Raw genomic sequence first — 16492 nt, forward strand, 5'->3', positions numbered from 1 at the left:
ATCGTTGCTGAACGTTGCTTTCGTGTTATATATATATATTAACCTCATAAGCAACTCGCAATTTTTTAATAGGTACTCTTTTATTGCTCTCACCGAACTTATGCACTTTTTGGCTTTTTGCATCAATTTTCTTTCATTTATTCGCCTAATTTGTGCCCACCATCAATTTACTTGAAAAAAAAATTCTCATTTGTGTGGCTATCTGACCCAGCCAATTGTAGCTTTCGTACGTGTGTACATACATAAATATGTATGCATGTAAATGTGTATAAAAATACAATTTAGCTACCTTTGACAGCAGTAACCTGCTACCTTCACGCATAACTGATGTCCTTTCTGTGTATGTACTTATGTACATAAATACATAAATGTACATACTTATGTATGTATGTACGAATTTCTTATGCAGCTGAAGCTCGCGCTTTTGTAAAATTAATTTTAATAATTTATAAATTTAGTGCGTCTGCCTGTGTTGCCACATTTTTTTTTTTTGTAGCTGCTTCTTACCCTGCTACTGAAATATTTGCATGCTTTCAATGCTTGTTTTACGCGCGCGTTTACGCCTTGTCCTTCTGTTTTTTATTGAATATTTTTTATTTTTTATTTTGCTGTATGTACATATAAATTTTTTCACCTGTTTTAATGGCAGCACCTTTAATCATTTCATTTTGTTCGCCACTTCTGTTTGCCATTATCTCGCTCCTATTCTTTGACTTTACAAGTAATTTGCTTTAAATAATAAGAAACGGAGGGCAGTCAAAAAAATACAAAAATACAAAAAATCAACGAAAATACGCGTATCGACAAAACAACAAAAGTGCAGTCGTAGGAGCATACAATGTTGGCAACATAAAATATTTATGCGTTCATTCTGTAGTGGTTTGGTTTGTTTCTCCCTCTGTGACTCCCTTTGCTAAAAGCTTTGCAATTCACCTTGCGAAAATTGTTGTTAATAAATGTAATTATGTCCTGCGTGTGTGCGTGCGTATTTGCACTTTTATTATTATATACCTTTCTTCTCACTCATACCTATTTCGTCTTTTGTCTGGCAACATTTATATTCACTTTATTTTTATTTTTTTTATTGGCCACCGCTCTGTAATAAGTCCATCCTCATAATGAGTATTCAGCAGGCACTTGCCACGCTGCTGAGCTACTCTAATGTAGAAAAATGCCGCAACGTTCGTACTATAGATAAAGTTAATGGTTTTTATATGTCTTAGTTGAATGAAGTTAAAGTGTTGATGAGATCTTTCGGAAGCATAAATTGAATTATTTACTTTCAAAAGAGTCGATTTTTATTGATTAGGCTCTTATGAACCGGTTGAGAATTGCCAACAAAAAGGTAAATTAGGCAATGATAACTGCGACCAATGAAGGTCGAAAATTTCTTAGTTTTTGTAATGTAGACGAAAATATACTTACTAGACGAGATCTTAATTAAGTTATGGTTCAACAGTAATAAAGTACATATTTTTGATAAAACTCATAGAAAATGTTCCACTAGGTACTATGGCTTTAACCAAAACAGAGATCATGCTTTTAACTAAAAAAAAAGTATCCCTCTTCTAAGCGAGATGCAGGTTGGCGAGACGGCGGTCCAGACCAGAGCGGCGGTAAAATACCTTAGGCTTACCTTCTGGGAAGAATTACAAAAGAGGGTAGACAAAGGTGCTACTATAACGGCTAGGCTAAACAGATTCTTGACCAACCTGAGCGGCCCTTATCCTAGCAAGATGTGACTGGTTATGCGCACTGTCGAGTGCGTTATGCTATAGGGTGCCGAAATATGGTGCCGAGGCTCTACGACATAGAAAGATCGAAAATGGATGGGAGAGAGAGGAAGATTAACGGCGCGGCTGATTCCCTCGCTAGCTCAAACAAAAATCGAAGAAGCTTCGAATTGAAGAATTGTGGGGTATGTCGCCTCTTTTGTAAAAGCAATACTACAACAAAAAGAAAAGGATGCAAACTCGGAGCGATAGTCAATACAGCTATAAAGACGGACACCACTTTGAAATAATGTTTGACAGCGGTTCCGGAGAGGATGTCAGAAAGAGAGCGACGTTTTAGCCAATAGGCCTATTTAAGGGGAGTCCGGTACACGGGAGGCGGAAGTCTCGTATGGTGTGTAAAAGCGTTTCCTCACTCGCCGCCGAACAAAAAAAAATATATATATAATTATTATTATCATTATCGTTACCTATCAGCAATATCATTACCTTCACTAATACTAATAAGAGTAATGACCATTACGTTTTTCCTTAGCATTTCCATTAACATTAGCATTACTATCACCAGTACCATTACCACTACTACCTCCAATGCCATTATAATTAGCATTACCATTATCATTAGCATTAGCATTACCATTACCACCAAATTACTATTGTCATTGTTACTATTTTCGAGTCTGCCATTGCTACCCAAGCTGTATCCAGAATCGCTAACATTTTCCCTTTCATTCCCAAAATAACAAAATCTCTATGTAAATCATCTAATTTAATTTTTAGCAAAACAATCGGTATCAGTATTGTAATTCACTTTTACACGCCAAAATACACAAACTTAACTCAATTACTTATGTAGACAAATTAGTTGTGGCGCGGCAGGCAAAACCAAAAAAAAAAATACAATCAATGGGAAACGAAACGGCAATACATTTTTGTACAGCAACAAATTGCATTATCACCCATCAATCATGCGGGCGGCAACAACAAATCAACAATGGCATATCCAACGCATACAAATCCTACAGTAATTGTCTGCAAAAGCCGACTCAGACGATACTGAAGCAGTTAAGCAGAGAGACATGCGGGCTGACAACACAGAGTCAGACACATTTACTTGTCAAATTCATTGTGTTTCTTAATCAATTTTGACACTTTCAAATGACACTTAATGCATGGCAGCGAAACTCATTATAACTATTAGCACTGTGAAATGTAGAATACCTAAGTGAGTGAGTGAGCGAGTTAAGTAAAGGAATTGTAAAGGAGGACAACAAAGAGGCGACGCGACGTAGACGAGAAGGAAGCGGCTTGCAGTTGAAGTGGAGAATGAGGTATTCTTGTGCTTGCGCTGTCAGCACTGACAGCGACTGTCAGATGCAATGCGCCTTTTTTGGGTGCGTCATTCCTTTGCGTACTTGAAGCGCTTACCAAATGTTGTTGCTGTTGTTGTTGCTGTTGTTGTTGTTGTTATGCATACATATATTGTATTGCTATTGTAATTTAGCTTGCCATTTTTGCTTATCCTCATGCTGATTTGAGTCGGTACTTATAATTTAGCCTCTGATTACGATTGCTACTTGCCACTTGTGGTGTTGAGTGCCACAGGATGCAGCAGTGTCGTTGCGTGGCAGCACGTCAGCCACGCAGTAATAATGTTTTGTTAGTGTTGTTGTTGGCACTGGATTGGGTGCCTGCTTTGGCCCGCACCGCTGATTATCTACTCAAAGTGGCTGGAAAGCGATGAGTGTTAAAGTGTTGCGCTTTTGAGTTGAAAACGATTTATTTTATGATTACTTAAATGGCAAGTAGTGTGTGTGAAATGAACAACAAACAAATTGAGATTTATGTAGGCCATTGATAAGTAAGACTTGATGCAAGGCAGAGAAATAACTTTTTTCTTAATATTATTTATTAGAATGGGCTAAAAATAGGGGGAAAAAGTGAGTTACTATGGATATATTGGGGCTTGCACCTACTTTTCTTCCACACAGGTGGCGCAGGCTTCTAAATTTAACAGAATAACATCTAAAGCTTAGGGACTTATATTACATGTCCACCACGGCTTAACTGCAGTCTAGCTTCTTCTTCTTCTGCTTCGTCTTCTTCTTTATTGGCACTGTAACCGCCTAAGTGATTTTAGCCGAGTCTAAAACAGCACGTCAGTCATTTCTCTTCTGTGCCAACTGCCGCCAACTGGAAATGCCAAGTGAAGCCAAGTCCCTCACCCCCAGGCCTTTCCAACGCAGAGAAGACCTACCTCTTCCTCTGTTCAGAGCAGGAGCGTTTCTGTCGATTCGACAGGGACATCGACTCTACCGTCATCGACTGCGAGTTCGGGTTCATCTTCTCCACTACTTTCAGTGCTGCTACCATTCAGTAGGGTGGAAAAGTGTTCCCTCCATAATTTAAGTTCGTTCTGGACATCGGTTAGTAGGTCGGCATTGTTGTTCTTAAAGGAGTACGCCCTGGTCTTGAAACCTTTCGTAAGTCGCCTAACTCTTTGGTAAAATGTTTGGGCATTCTTCCTGTCGGCCAGCATTTCAAGGTCTTCGCACTCACGTATTTCGGCCTCCCTCATCTTATCGCGGCAAATACGTCTCGCTTCCTGCTTCAGTTCCCTATAACGGTCCCACATCGTACCAGTTGCTCTTTTGGGCTCGCTGAAATCCGACACCTTCTTGGTGTGTGAGTACAGTGACGAATAAATTGGCCGTCTGTTGTGATTGTAGCTTTTCGTCGTTAAGCTTTCCTTGCATTGTTTGGAAGCATATTTTTTTCCGCAGAGGCGGGTGCGTATCTTGGCTGCAACAAGATAGTGGTCCGAGTCGATGTTTGGCCCTCGAGATGTATGAATTTCTAAAACACTAGAAGCATGCCTTCCGTCTATCACAACATGTTCGATTTGGTTTATCGTTTTTCGGTCTGGAGACAGCCATGTAGCTTGGTGGATCTTCTTGTGCTGAAACCTAGTATAGTACTATATGTTAACATGTGTCGTGCTCCGGCGAAAACGATCAGCCTCAGTCCGTTATCGAACCTTCCGTCATGGAGACGGTATTTTCTGTCGTTGGCGCCAAAGATCTCTTCCCTGCCTACCTTGGCATTGGAATCGCCAAGCACGATTTTAATATCGTGTGGGGGGCAGCGCTCATATATTCTCTCCAAGCGCTCAAAGAAGAGATCCTTAGAGCCTCGTATTTCTCTTCCATCGGGCACAGATGGGCAAGTTGTTAAAGATCTCGCTTTGATGCGGATTGTGGGTCGTCCACCAGGGTGAACGCCTGTACTCGACGACGGAGCACAAATCAAACACCGAATTCGCGCTCCTTTACGTGGCAACTGCAGTAGACGCCGCAAGGCTCTACGTTTACCTTGCCTTGCCCCGTCTATCTCATTTCCTGGTTGACGATGATACCAGCCTTAGTCTTACCGACGTTATCAACCAGCCGGGCAGAGGCAACTTACCCATTAAGGATCTGGATATTCCAGGTGCATACCCTCAAATCATAGTCCTTTATATGAAAAGGAGGTCTCATCCGAGGCTTTTTCGTACTTTTCAGTGGACAGGCTTTCAACGTGACGGGACCCAAACCCAGCGCACGCGAAGTTTTACGCCTTCTCACTTTTGGTCGCTCCCAAATGGGTGTTTGGTCGCTACCCAGAAGATACGTGGATATAAATATCCGGACGTTGTGAGCGACGATTTGAACTGTACGCAGTTTATACCTATTGGAAAAAGGAGTTTACCACTCAAGGGGGTAGTGGGTCATTGAAATGCATTTATCTCAAAATTCGCATCTCTATTAATTCGTCTAATATGTACAACACAACTGTCGCTTAGTTTTTTTTTAATTAATTACCTCTCCTCACCCCCTCTCATTCGCCTTCATCTTTCCGCCTACACATTGTCAAACTAATCAACTACTCAATAGTACATAAATCATTGTTTGCTAACCGCATTGTTGTTGTTATTTTGACAGGGTGCTGAACGCTGAATATTTAACAATAATTGTGTGAATTGACTCATAAATTACTTTGAATGAGCCAAAATGTCAGAGATTTTAGTGTGTGTGAGCATTCATGCGGTTGAATCGAAAGGCGAAAAGGAGAAGTCAACCGAGCGTAGTACAACAAGTCGACTGAATAATAAATTTTGCGCGAGCGGTAAGCTAAATGTGTGCATTCTAAAAATCCAAACTCACTCATACATATTCACATACTTATGTACATACATACATATGTATGTATGTACATAAAATATCTGTGAGCCTATTGCGCATATCTATGAAACATATTTGCAATTTGTAGCGTCAAATGATATGGAAGTAAATAATTTTAATAGCTTGTAGATTAGCTTTTTGAACGTGTGAAATTGTTTATTGGCCGCCATTGCCGTTGTTTAGCTACTACGTGGAATCTCGATAATTTTTATTGTTGTGTGGCTTCCTATTTTTGTTAGGCCGCTCTTCGTTCTAGTTTGGGTGCTGCCGAGATTATGTAGTTTGATAAAAATTTTGTATATATGGTGACAGTTTAATATATTAGCTCATGTGAATAGTCTGCTAACCGCATACATACGGTGGCTAAAATATAATTAGAAACGCAACATTCTAACAAGTTTTAGCAATATTTATTGAATTATTTTTTATGAAAGTAGTATAGCTCATGTAAAGAAATTATATAAAATTGCATAAAATTTTAAATTTTTTATCTGAATTAAAATTTTTTTTGGGTATGCAATTTTTTAGCCTATAAAATTTTTAGTATAATAAAGTGCGAGTTTGAGATGGCTACAAAGTCGTGTTTAATTTGACAATTTTATTTTTGTTGACGGTGTTACACGACAGTTTTTTTTTATGTGGAGAAACCGAGCAGCACCTTAAAAAAATTGCCGAGTTTCCACTAGGCATTAGATTGACAATAGATGCTATGTGGAAACAGACATAATGACTATTTATTATGAACGAGCAAATAAATACCCGGCGTGCTTCGCTGCACCTGAAATGTATTTTGTGCTGTTTGATATCCGTATTGTAAAATTTCATTTATAAATTTAACACAATTTTTCAAACAGGTGGCAACCGTCCTCAAAAATATTTTCGACACTAAAGTTTTCTAAACCTCTGCAGTTTGATACCAATATTGCAATATTCAATTCATCTTATAAATTTAATTGAATTAAAATTTTTAAACAGGTGGCAACCTTAAAAAACAAAAAATTTCGGCTGTATGCCTCCTTAAACCTCTTTCTTTTGGCAGCCATATTGCAATATTTACATTATCATATCAATTAAATTAAACTGAAAATTTCAAACAGGTGGCAACTCTCTCATTTTTTCTTTCTGAATTTTAAATTACACCTGTAGCAAAACATCGAGTGATGCGCGTACAAACATACAGACAGACGGACAAAAATTCTAAAATTTTTTTATTTGGCTTCTATTGTTTTTCTTTGATTTCTATGTATAATGTACCTGTAATCTGCCTGCTACAATTTCATTAAATGTATAAATTTCATTGTACGGGTTTTTTTAATGCCCAACATTGTCATTACAAAGTTTGTCATTTAATGCCTAGCAGAAATTCAACATTTGAAATCCATTTTTAAAACTCGAAATATTGATGAAACTTTGTGGTTTTTCCCAATTTTTTGTTTTATGTTTGAAATTAGTTATAACTTACATTGATTTTGTTAAGTAACGAGCTATATTTTCATAGAGAAATAATAAATATTGTAAAAATGTCGCGGCCCCATTTATATTTTCGCCACTGTATATATTTGTACGTATTTACTTACATTTGTGCGTTCCTCACTCTCATAATTGAGAGGGCTGGCTAGTATGCATATTTTTTAAAACCAGAATATAAATACATATATGCATACAAACGTGTACAAACTTTTGTATTGAGAGTTTTTTAATCGCCGTTGTCAGCAACAGATTAAAATGAGATTATAAAGCTTTTATGCGATCAAAATCAGATGAGTGCCTGTTGAGAGAGCTTAGTACCTAAATTGTAAAAGTGAAACCCTTAAAATGAGTATTAGCATAATTTTGAATAGAGTATTCCTAATAGCATAATTAATTAAATTTAAATCTCGGAAAATGCGAGATACATATGTATGTATTTACATTGTATGAACATTAGGATGGTAAAAAAAATAAGGTCGGAATTTTAATGCTCTCATCCCCTAGGATTGTTCTACATCGAAAAAATATACGCCTATTTTTTATTTTTAAATAAAAAAAAAAAAAACAAATTTAGATGTCCACTGCATTTTCTGGTGTTTTTGGCGGAGCTATAAAATGAAGTTACTATGAAAAAATGGTTAAATGAACAATTGGATATTAGTATTGGATATCTCCTGAAGAGAAACAGAGTTTTCCGATCGAAAAATATTGATTTTCAAGAATTCTACATATATCATTCCTATGAAAAATTAATTTTTTTTACATTTAAAATACATGGGAAACTTTAAGGCTATCCATTTTCGGTATAGCATAATCCTAGGAGGGTGCAAGCATGAAAATTCCCATTTTACTTTTTCACATGCATTTTGGTGGCACCCTAATGTACATACTTATATTTGCAAAAAATCAACGCTTTTCTGTTTTTAATGGTTGTCAATGAAAGGGCGATGAAAAATATATTTTATGAATATGATATTTTATGATATAGTTTAATCAGTGACACCTTTGTATAAAGCATCCGCTGTAAAGGCTGTGCGGATTATATTGTGATTATTGCTAAAGGGAAGTTCGTCAGCATTCTATGCGATATAGTTCAAAGGGGGCTAAGCTTAGCAAGAGGCTGGTGCGTGGGTATGGGCCTGAGCATCAATCTCTCCAAAACAGTTATTATCCCGTTTACCGAGAAAGAACACTTCCACGTAGGAGAAACATCACTTTGAATGGGGTAGCCGTAAAGGTTAAGGCTAATACTAGATTCCAGACTTCTGTGGAAGGCGCAGTTAGACCAATGGTCTTAATAACTTATGGGGCAGCTGCTTGGGTCTCTAGAACCACCCTTGCCACGGTAGCCAATAAGGGTATTTTCTGAATCTTTCGAAGTCTTAACACAGTACACAGAATGCACGGATTGCACAGTAAAAACTATTGCACCGTGCAAGGGCTCTACAACATTCAGAGAATACCCCGAATACCTCACCAAGCTTCAACGTCTGACGTGTGTGTGCATTACGGGTGTAATCCACACATGTCCGACAGCATCGCTGGAGGTGATTATTATTATTACTAAGACAAGCTAGGCTGCCAAATTCCATTAGTTTTGCCACCCAGAGTTGACAGGAAATTCAAAATAAAATTTTGCAGCAAGTCAAATTGAAGAATATCTCTTAAGAAGAGGCATATACAAGTGAACTCGCTGTAATGGTATACAGACAGCTTCAGAACTCCCTACGGCATTGGAGGTCTATGCCATTAGTCTGCATACAGAGTTTAACCTACGTAGAAATTACCTCTCATCATTTGAGGTCAAGTCCTTCTTGATTCTTGAGTGCATTGATAAGCTCAACATACTGGCGGAGTACAATGATATCCAACTAACTTTGGTACCAGGTCACATAGGAGTTTTGTTGAAATTTTGAAATTCCTGCCCGTAGTTTGTCTGTATGTAAAATATTAGTGGCATTGTGCTAGAGAGGATTAGGAAATTTTATTGCCGAAAATATTCTTGTAGCGAGTTGCCACCTATTTGAAAAATTGTATTCATTTAAAGTGATAAGATAAACACTGAATTAATAGGTCCAATTCCGTATTCCTCGGACTAAAACTAATAAAACTGTCAACAAATAAAAATTCGCTCAGAGAGAGAGGGCAAAACTGAAAAGTACGGCATCGCTTTCTAGTAAAAAACGGTAACTTCTGTCAACTTCAACATAACCTCAAAATTTTGGTTGTAAATTTTTGCTTATTTTGTATGAAAAACACTCTGCTCATACATGTAGATAACCAAAAACACTTTCAAATTCATAAGCATCCACTTAAACAAGTAATTAAATACTTTTCAACATGCATTAGCAGGATTCATATTTCTTTTGTTTACAATTTCGTTGTCAAAACACTACAGCTGATCGTTTGACACATTTACCAGACTTTACTAGCAAAAAGTCTACGAACTAAAATTGGTAAATTCTAATAGAGAGAGGACCTTATTTACGCTCTTTTTTGTCCTCTCAATAGCCAGAGAACCCAAATCAGATTTGCGCAGTTCATTCATTTAAAAAACAAAAAATTAGGTCTCTAAGGAAACGGGGCTGTTTGTTGGACTAAATAGTGAGTCGTTAAATAAGAGGACTTGGCCTCCAGTTGTGCAATAAGGTTTAATTTCTTTGAATAGAGTTGCTGCCTGTCTAAAAAATTAAAAGATCCACACCGTTCATTGCATTAAAATCATAAGGTGCCAAATGAAACGGTTTGGCCATTAGGTGTGCAATAAGGCTTTATTTTTTTAATATATATGTATATGTACTTACTTATGCACATTCAGCGCGTGGTGAAGCCTCGCGCATACGAAGCCGGCTAGTTAAAAATTAAGTACCTATGTTTCATAAATCTTTTTATACCCGAGCGCACTTGTGCACAAGGGTATTATAACTTTGTTCACATAACGGTTGTTTGTAACAGGCAAAACGAATCGAGATAGATATAGACAAATGTATACATAAATGATCAGAATGAAAAGAGAAATCGATTAAGCGGTGACTGTCTGTCCGTCCGTCCGTCCGTCCGTCCGTCTGTGCACACGATAACTCGAGTAAAAATTGAGATATCTTAACGAAACTTGGTACGTGAACTTCTTTTGGCCGTGGGACGGATGGTATTGAAAATGGGCGAAATCGGATAATAACCACGCCTACCTCCCATATAACGGTAATTTTAAGAAATACGAAAACTGCGATATTTTAGTAACTACTGAAGATAATTCACTCAAAATTGATACTTACAATGAGTTTCAGACGGAAAACATGAATATTATAAATTTTTGGAAAATGGGCGTAGCCACGCCCACTTATGGTTACATGTATATATCTTGGTAACCGCTGCACCAATTTCTTCCAAACTTAGCACAGTTATTGGCCTTCGCACAGCATACCAAATGGCCGAAAATTTTAAAAATCGGACAATAACCACGCCTACCTCCCATATAACGGTAATTTTCAGAAAAACGAAAACTGCGATATTTTAGTAAGTACTGAAGATAATTCACTCAAAATTGATATTTGCAATGAGTTTTAGACGAAAAATAAGAATATTACAAAATTTTGGCAAATGGGCGTAGCCACGCCCACTTATGGTTACATGCGTATATCTTGGTAACCGCTACACCAATTTCTTCCAAACTTGGCACAGTTGTTGGTCCTGGTACAGCATACCAACTGGCCGAAATTTTCTAAAATCGGACAATAACCACGCCCACATCCCATATAACGGTAATTTCGAGAAATACAAAATCTTCGATAAATCAGTATATATTGAAGCTAATTTATTCAAAATTGATGATTGCAACAATTCTTTACCAAGAAATACGTTTATGACAAAATTTTGGAAAATGGGCGTAGCACCGCCCACTTGTGATCACATATATGTATCTCGCTAACCGTTCTAGCAATTTGTACCAAGCTCGGTATGGTTATTGTGCTTGCCACATAAAAGCAAACCGTTGAAAATTGTTGAAATCGGACTAAAATTTAGGCCGCTTTTCATATAACGGTAAATTTCAGATATGCTTGAAATTTCAATATTTCGAAATTTAAGGACGCTAATTTACTTAAAATGTATACACCCCGGCTTATCATGTAGCGGTAGCTTTCGGAAAGGTGGAAAACATATATTTAATACTTGCGCCGGGTATTTAATGTTCGGCTCCGCCCGAACTTAGACTTTCTTACTTGTTCTTTTTTGAAAATCTCACTTCATAAGATTCTTCAAATCTATTTTATGTTTTACAATTAAGAGAGTTGTGGAAGAGAGTAACAACACAAAAATACTTTTAAGGCGCAGTGAAGCACGCCGTGTATTTGCTGGTTGTATATTAATATCAAACTAGAATATAATAAATATACAACATATTTGCACATAATTAATTAACACTTCCTGTTGTCCAAAAATTAATTTTTGGCAATAAAGTCAGCCAGCAGCGCTGTTGAAAACATCTGTATAAATTTAATTAAGTATAAATATCTCAACTTTTATGCAAACGTACTTTCTTACATTCATATGTATGCATGTATGTATTTTGGTTCACATGTTTTTAGTTATTGCGGGCGAGCAAGGTCATCTATCAAAATCAAATATAAGTTTCCTATTGTTGGCAGCTGTGAAGCGCACAAAAAAAAAATAGTTATACCTACAAGTATATTTGTGCAGATAGTTGAGTTTATTGGGGCTTATATTTATAGAGATTTATAATTGTAAATGTATGTATGTATGAATACTAATCTAGGCAATATAAATACATTATTATGTGTTCGTAAATATTTGCTGCTTTATTGGTATGCGAAAAGAATCTGTCTGTGGCGCTCAATTAATTGTTGATTTTCTTTATACATTTCATACTCGATCGCAAATTGAGCAACAACATTTTAAACGAACTTGCATTTGTACATTCATTGTTGTCATCGTAAACCGAAGCTGTACGGCATCGGCAAATTAGGTAATTCCGTTAGGTACATACGAGTGAGAAATTAAAAAAAAATTAAAAAGAAAACTATGCAGCAATTTATAATTAGATTGCTGATTCGCTTGATCTGCTAGCAAGCTTGCGAATGATCGAGGTGCTTAGTAAACTTAGCGAATTTTCGCAATTTTTGGTTAGATGTGATTGAATTTATTATTGTGTTTCATGCATATATGTAAACAGTGTGCGACATAATGATAAGGTCACCCTATTTGAATATTTTTTAAATTTAAATTATTATTAATAAAAAAATATATTTATATGTGCAGCCTTGGCCAAAAGTATTAGGCATTCCAATATATGATGATCTAAATTTTTTTTTTGTTTGTTTATTTAATGTTTAATATTTTTTGTAAAAGCCTAGCTCACTGTCTAGCAAAGGGCATATAAATCCAAATTCCAAACTTTGTCCCGAAAATATAAAAATTCTGCAAATTTTCACCAAAATTTCAAACTTTTTATTTGGGATCTTTAGAAAAAAAATTGGTATACAGTTTTGTAGCCCATTAAATTTAGGTTTAAGAAAGTACAAGTTTCAAGTTGTTAAAAAATCCCTCTGGTTTTTAATGATTTTTTGTGTTATGCGTATTTCTTCATGTGAAAAAATTCGAACATACTTTTTATGAAAGAAAATGCGTGCCAGCGTCAGCGAAAAAAATTAGGGACGAACGCAGGTAGGGGTTTTTTTATTTTCGAAGCCTAAAAATCAAAGCCTAAAGGTCAAGGATCTATATTTTTATAAAATTTGACCGCTATTTTTGGATTTTTATTTTTCAATAAATTTTTGATCGTTGGTTTTAAGTTTTATTTATTTTTTCGATCGTAAAAATTTAGATCGGCCATAAAACGCAGTCTCCATCGGTAAAAATGATCAAAAAATAAAAATCACAAACTAACGTTTTAATTTGACTTAAAAAAAATAAAAAAATAATAATAAAATATCGATTTTGCAATGATCTAAAAATAAAAATTTAATAATAAAAATATATATACATTAGGTTGCATCACTCTCAAAAAAAAAAACAATCGACACCGTTTTTTCATCGGGGTTATAAATTTATTATATTTTAAGGTCTTCCGCCAAAATATTTTCGAAAAATATTAAGATTTACGTAAGCTTTACCGATTTGAAAATACCTCCTAAAATCGATGTTTTTTAATAAATTAAACTTGTTTTAAAAAATCATTAAGATTCAAGAAGAAAACCTGCATAAAAATGTTTGAAAATCAAAATCAAAATAATGGGATTTTTTAAAGGTGACAAAATATAATAAACTTCGTGATTTTGGTGGAAAACCCACAACTTTTTTGGTGAGGCACACTAATACACATGCATACATATATGGATATATATAAATGCATATGTAATTTATGTAACAACAAAAAAAATTCAAATCGCCAACAAAGAAAAACCAAAGAAACCTGTGTTTGAAAAAATCATGTACATTTTTTCTCACTGTATTTTATTTATTTACGTCCACTGGCAATTTGTTAGCTGATATAGACACTAATTCTTTGCTGCTTTTTCATCCGATTTACATATTTCGCTTACAATCAAATTTATTGTTGAAAACATAGTTGCATGCAAATATTGCTAGTTCAGCGATTTCATCGACTTATTTATGATTATGATTACTTTGTGTTTTGCTATAAACTAGTCAAATTTATTAATTAAAACTGTCAGCTATGCAATATATTCGTACAACCATACATACACACACACATGGAGCTCATTAGCATTACCAACGCATAATTCTGTTAGTTATTCGCATTTGGTTGTGAATATTGAGTTAAGCTTTGTTTTTATACTACTACGTATGTAGTATTCTTGTTTGTGTAGAATTGTTTATTAAATTTTATATATTATGCTTGTTTGCCTATAATAACTGGGTGGCAAAACAATGACAGTAATAAACATAAAACACAATAAAAATCACAAAAAAGGTAGCCACGCCATAAATAATAGAAGTTTTTTTGCGAAATTAAAAATTTAGGAGACGGCAAATTAGTCGCGTGCTTGCGCAGCTTATTATTACCGATAAATACAATATGCATACTTATAGCATTAATTTTCAATAGAATTATTTATTTTAAAAATTAAATTCTGATTTATACATTTTTGATGCTCTGATAGAAAGCATAGAATTATTTTTGAAATATGTATGTGCCATGAGTTTCCTGATTTGGCGTTTGTGGAGGATTTTAAATAACATAGCTGAAAAGTGCCTACTCAATTACTGACTTTACTTTAGTATATATATATATTGCTCGTTTTTTATTTTCTTTTTAACATTTGTCGACCAAAAATAATGTCAATAATACTAGTTTTGGAAATAAATTTAAAAAATTTTAGCATGTTACATTAGCAGTAATTTATTTCAATAAAACTCAACATATTCAAACATATTGGAGATTTTCACATTTTTCTTCTTTTTAATCCCCTTCAAAATATTTTCAAATCGAAACCTTTATAAAGCTTTTTCCTCTGATACCCATATAGTGATACATATTTTATTTTATTTCCTGATTCGTTTAATCCAAGTTAAAAAAGCATTTTGATTGATATCCATATTGTAATAATTCATTCAAAATATTAAATAATTAGAATTTAATTTAATTTTTAAATAGGTGGCAACTCTTTCAAAACCACGAAATACTTTAAATGTTCAAACTAAAATTTTTTTAACTTTATTTTGGCGGCCATAAATTAATTTTTCATATAACTTATGCATAGTTTAATTTAATTCGACTTTTCACACAGGTGGCAGCACTCTTCACAATATTTTCACACTACAACCCTTTAAACCTATTTCGTCTGACACACATATTCCGATACATATTTCAATTTCCTAATTTCCTTTATTCAAGTTGGATTTAATATTGTAGGCAGCTGGCAACCCTCCTATATGTAGTTTAGAAATGAAGCCTTCAAACAGGTGGCACCCCCCTAAATAAATTGCAAAGTGAGCTTTCTTAAATCTGTTTTGTTTAATACCCACACTTTGTTACTCTGTCTTTTACCTAATCGAGCCAAAGAAATTGAATTTTTCAAACAGGTGGCAACTCTCTCTTTTTTTTTTGATAACCCATTTGACACCCGTATGGAGATATTTGATAGATCCTATCAATTTAATTTAATTTATATTTTTAGGTATTTTAGATTTTAGAGATAGAGTCCATCGATATCAAATTTTAAGCAGCTGCAAATAGATTTAGGAAAATTCAGCTAATTATAACCAAATTTTCGAACTTTTTAATCTAAATCCTTATAACATTTGGGGGTTTGCGTGTCTTATAGCTCATAAAATTTTAGTCTCATGAAGTGCAAGTTGATTAACATTTTTTTGCCGACGGATTTTGCACTTTTTTCTTATAAAATGCACTTTTTTCTTACAAAGTTTCAAAAAACCAACGCTAGTTTTTGTAAATTGCAGTTGTTATACATAAAAAACCGCAAAAGTAGTCACCGAAAAATTCTTAAAAATCATCAAACTAGTACTTGATTAGACAAAAATTGTTTGGGATATGAAACTGCGTACCTATAAATCTTCTAAACATGCAGATTAAAAAGCTCCAAATTTTGATGAAAATTTGTGGAATTTTCCTAAATTTTGTACAAAGGTTGAAACTTTAATTTACATAGTTTGGGTTAAACTTGGAAAGCATTTTTATAGAAAAATATAAAAAAAATTTACTTTAAAAACATTGTGAATATTAAAAAAACAAAAAAAATCAGTACATATTTCTTTATGTACTGTAGTCGTGTTAATAGAACTACTATCGCAGCAAATATTCATCTTTTCGGATTAGGATCACAACAATTTCACCGTTGTTTTCATCTAAATATTACTTAGCTATTAATATCAGAAATTAAATAAGAAATAATTAATTAATTTCGAAAAACATGGCAAAAATTTTGAAGCTGCAAATACCGAGAGCTTTTCGTAATAATTTGGACCACTCTCCGTTAAAACGCTTGCAACATACATATGTAACACATACAACAATTAGCAACACAATTTTTCACTTAATATTTGTTTTTGTTGCTTTTATGTGGTTTC

General features: G+C 34.6%; 1 protein-coding gene across 1 annotated transcript in view; it reads left to right on the plus strand.

Moving 5' to 3' along the window:
- Nucleotides 1-16492, plus strand: part of LOC118746768 (transmembrane protein 184B-like) — a 798314-nt gene that overhangs the window by 347082 nt on the left and 434740 nt on the right. The gene's annotated exons all lie outside the window — the stretch shown is intronic.

This window comes from Rhagoletis pomonella, unplaced genomic scaffold, assembly GCF_013731165.1.
Source record: "Rhagoletis pomonella isolate Grant_MI unplaced genomic scaffold, Rhpom_1.0 Rhpom_scaffold_00011, whole genome shotgun sequence".
Lineage (NCBI taxonomy): Eukaryota > Metazoa > Arthropoda > Insecta > Diptera > Tephritidae > Rhagoletis > Rhagoletis pomonella.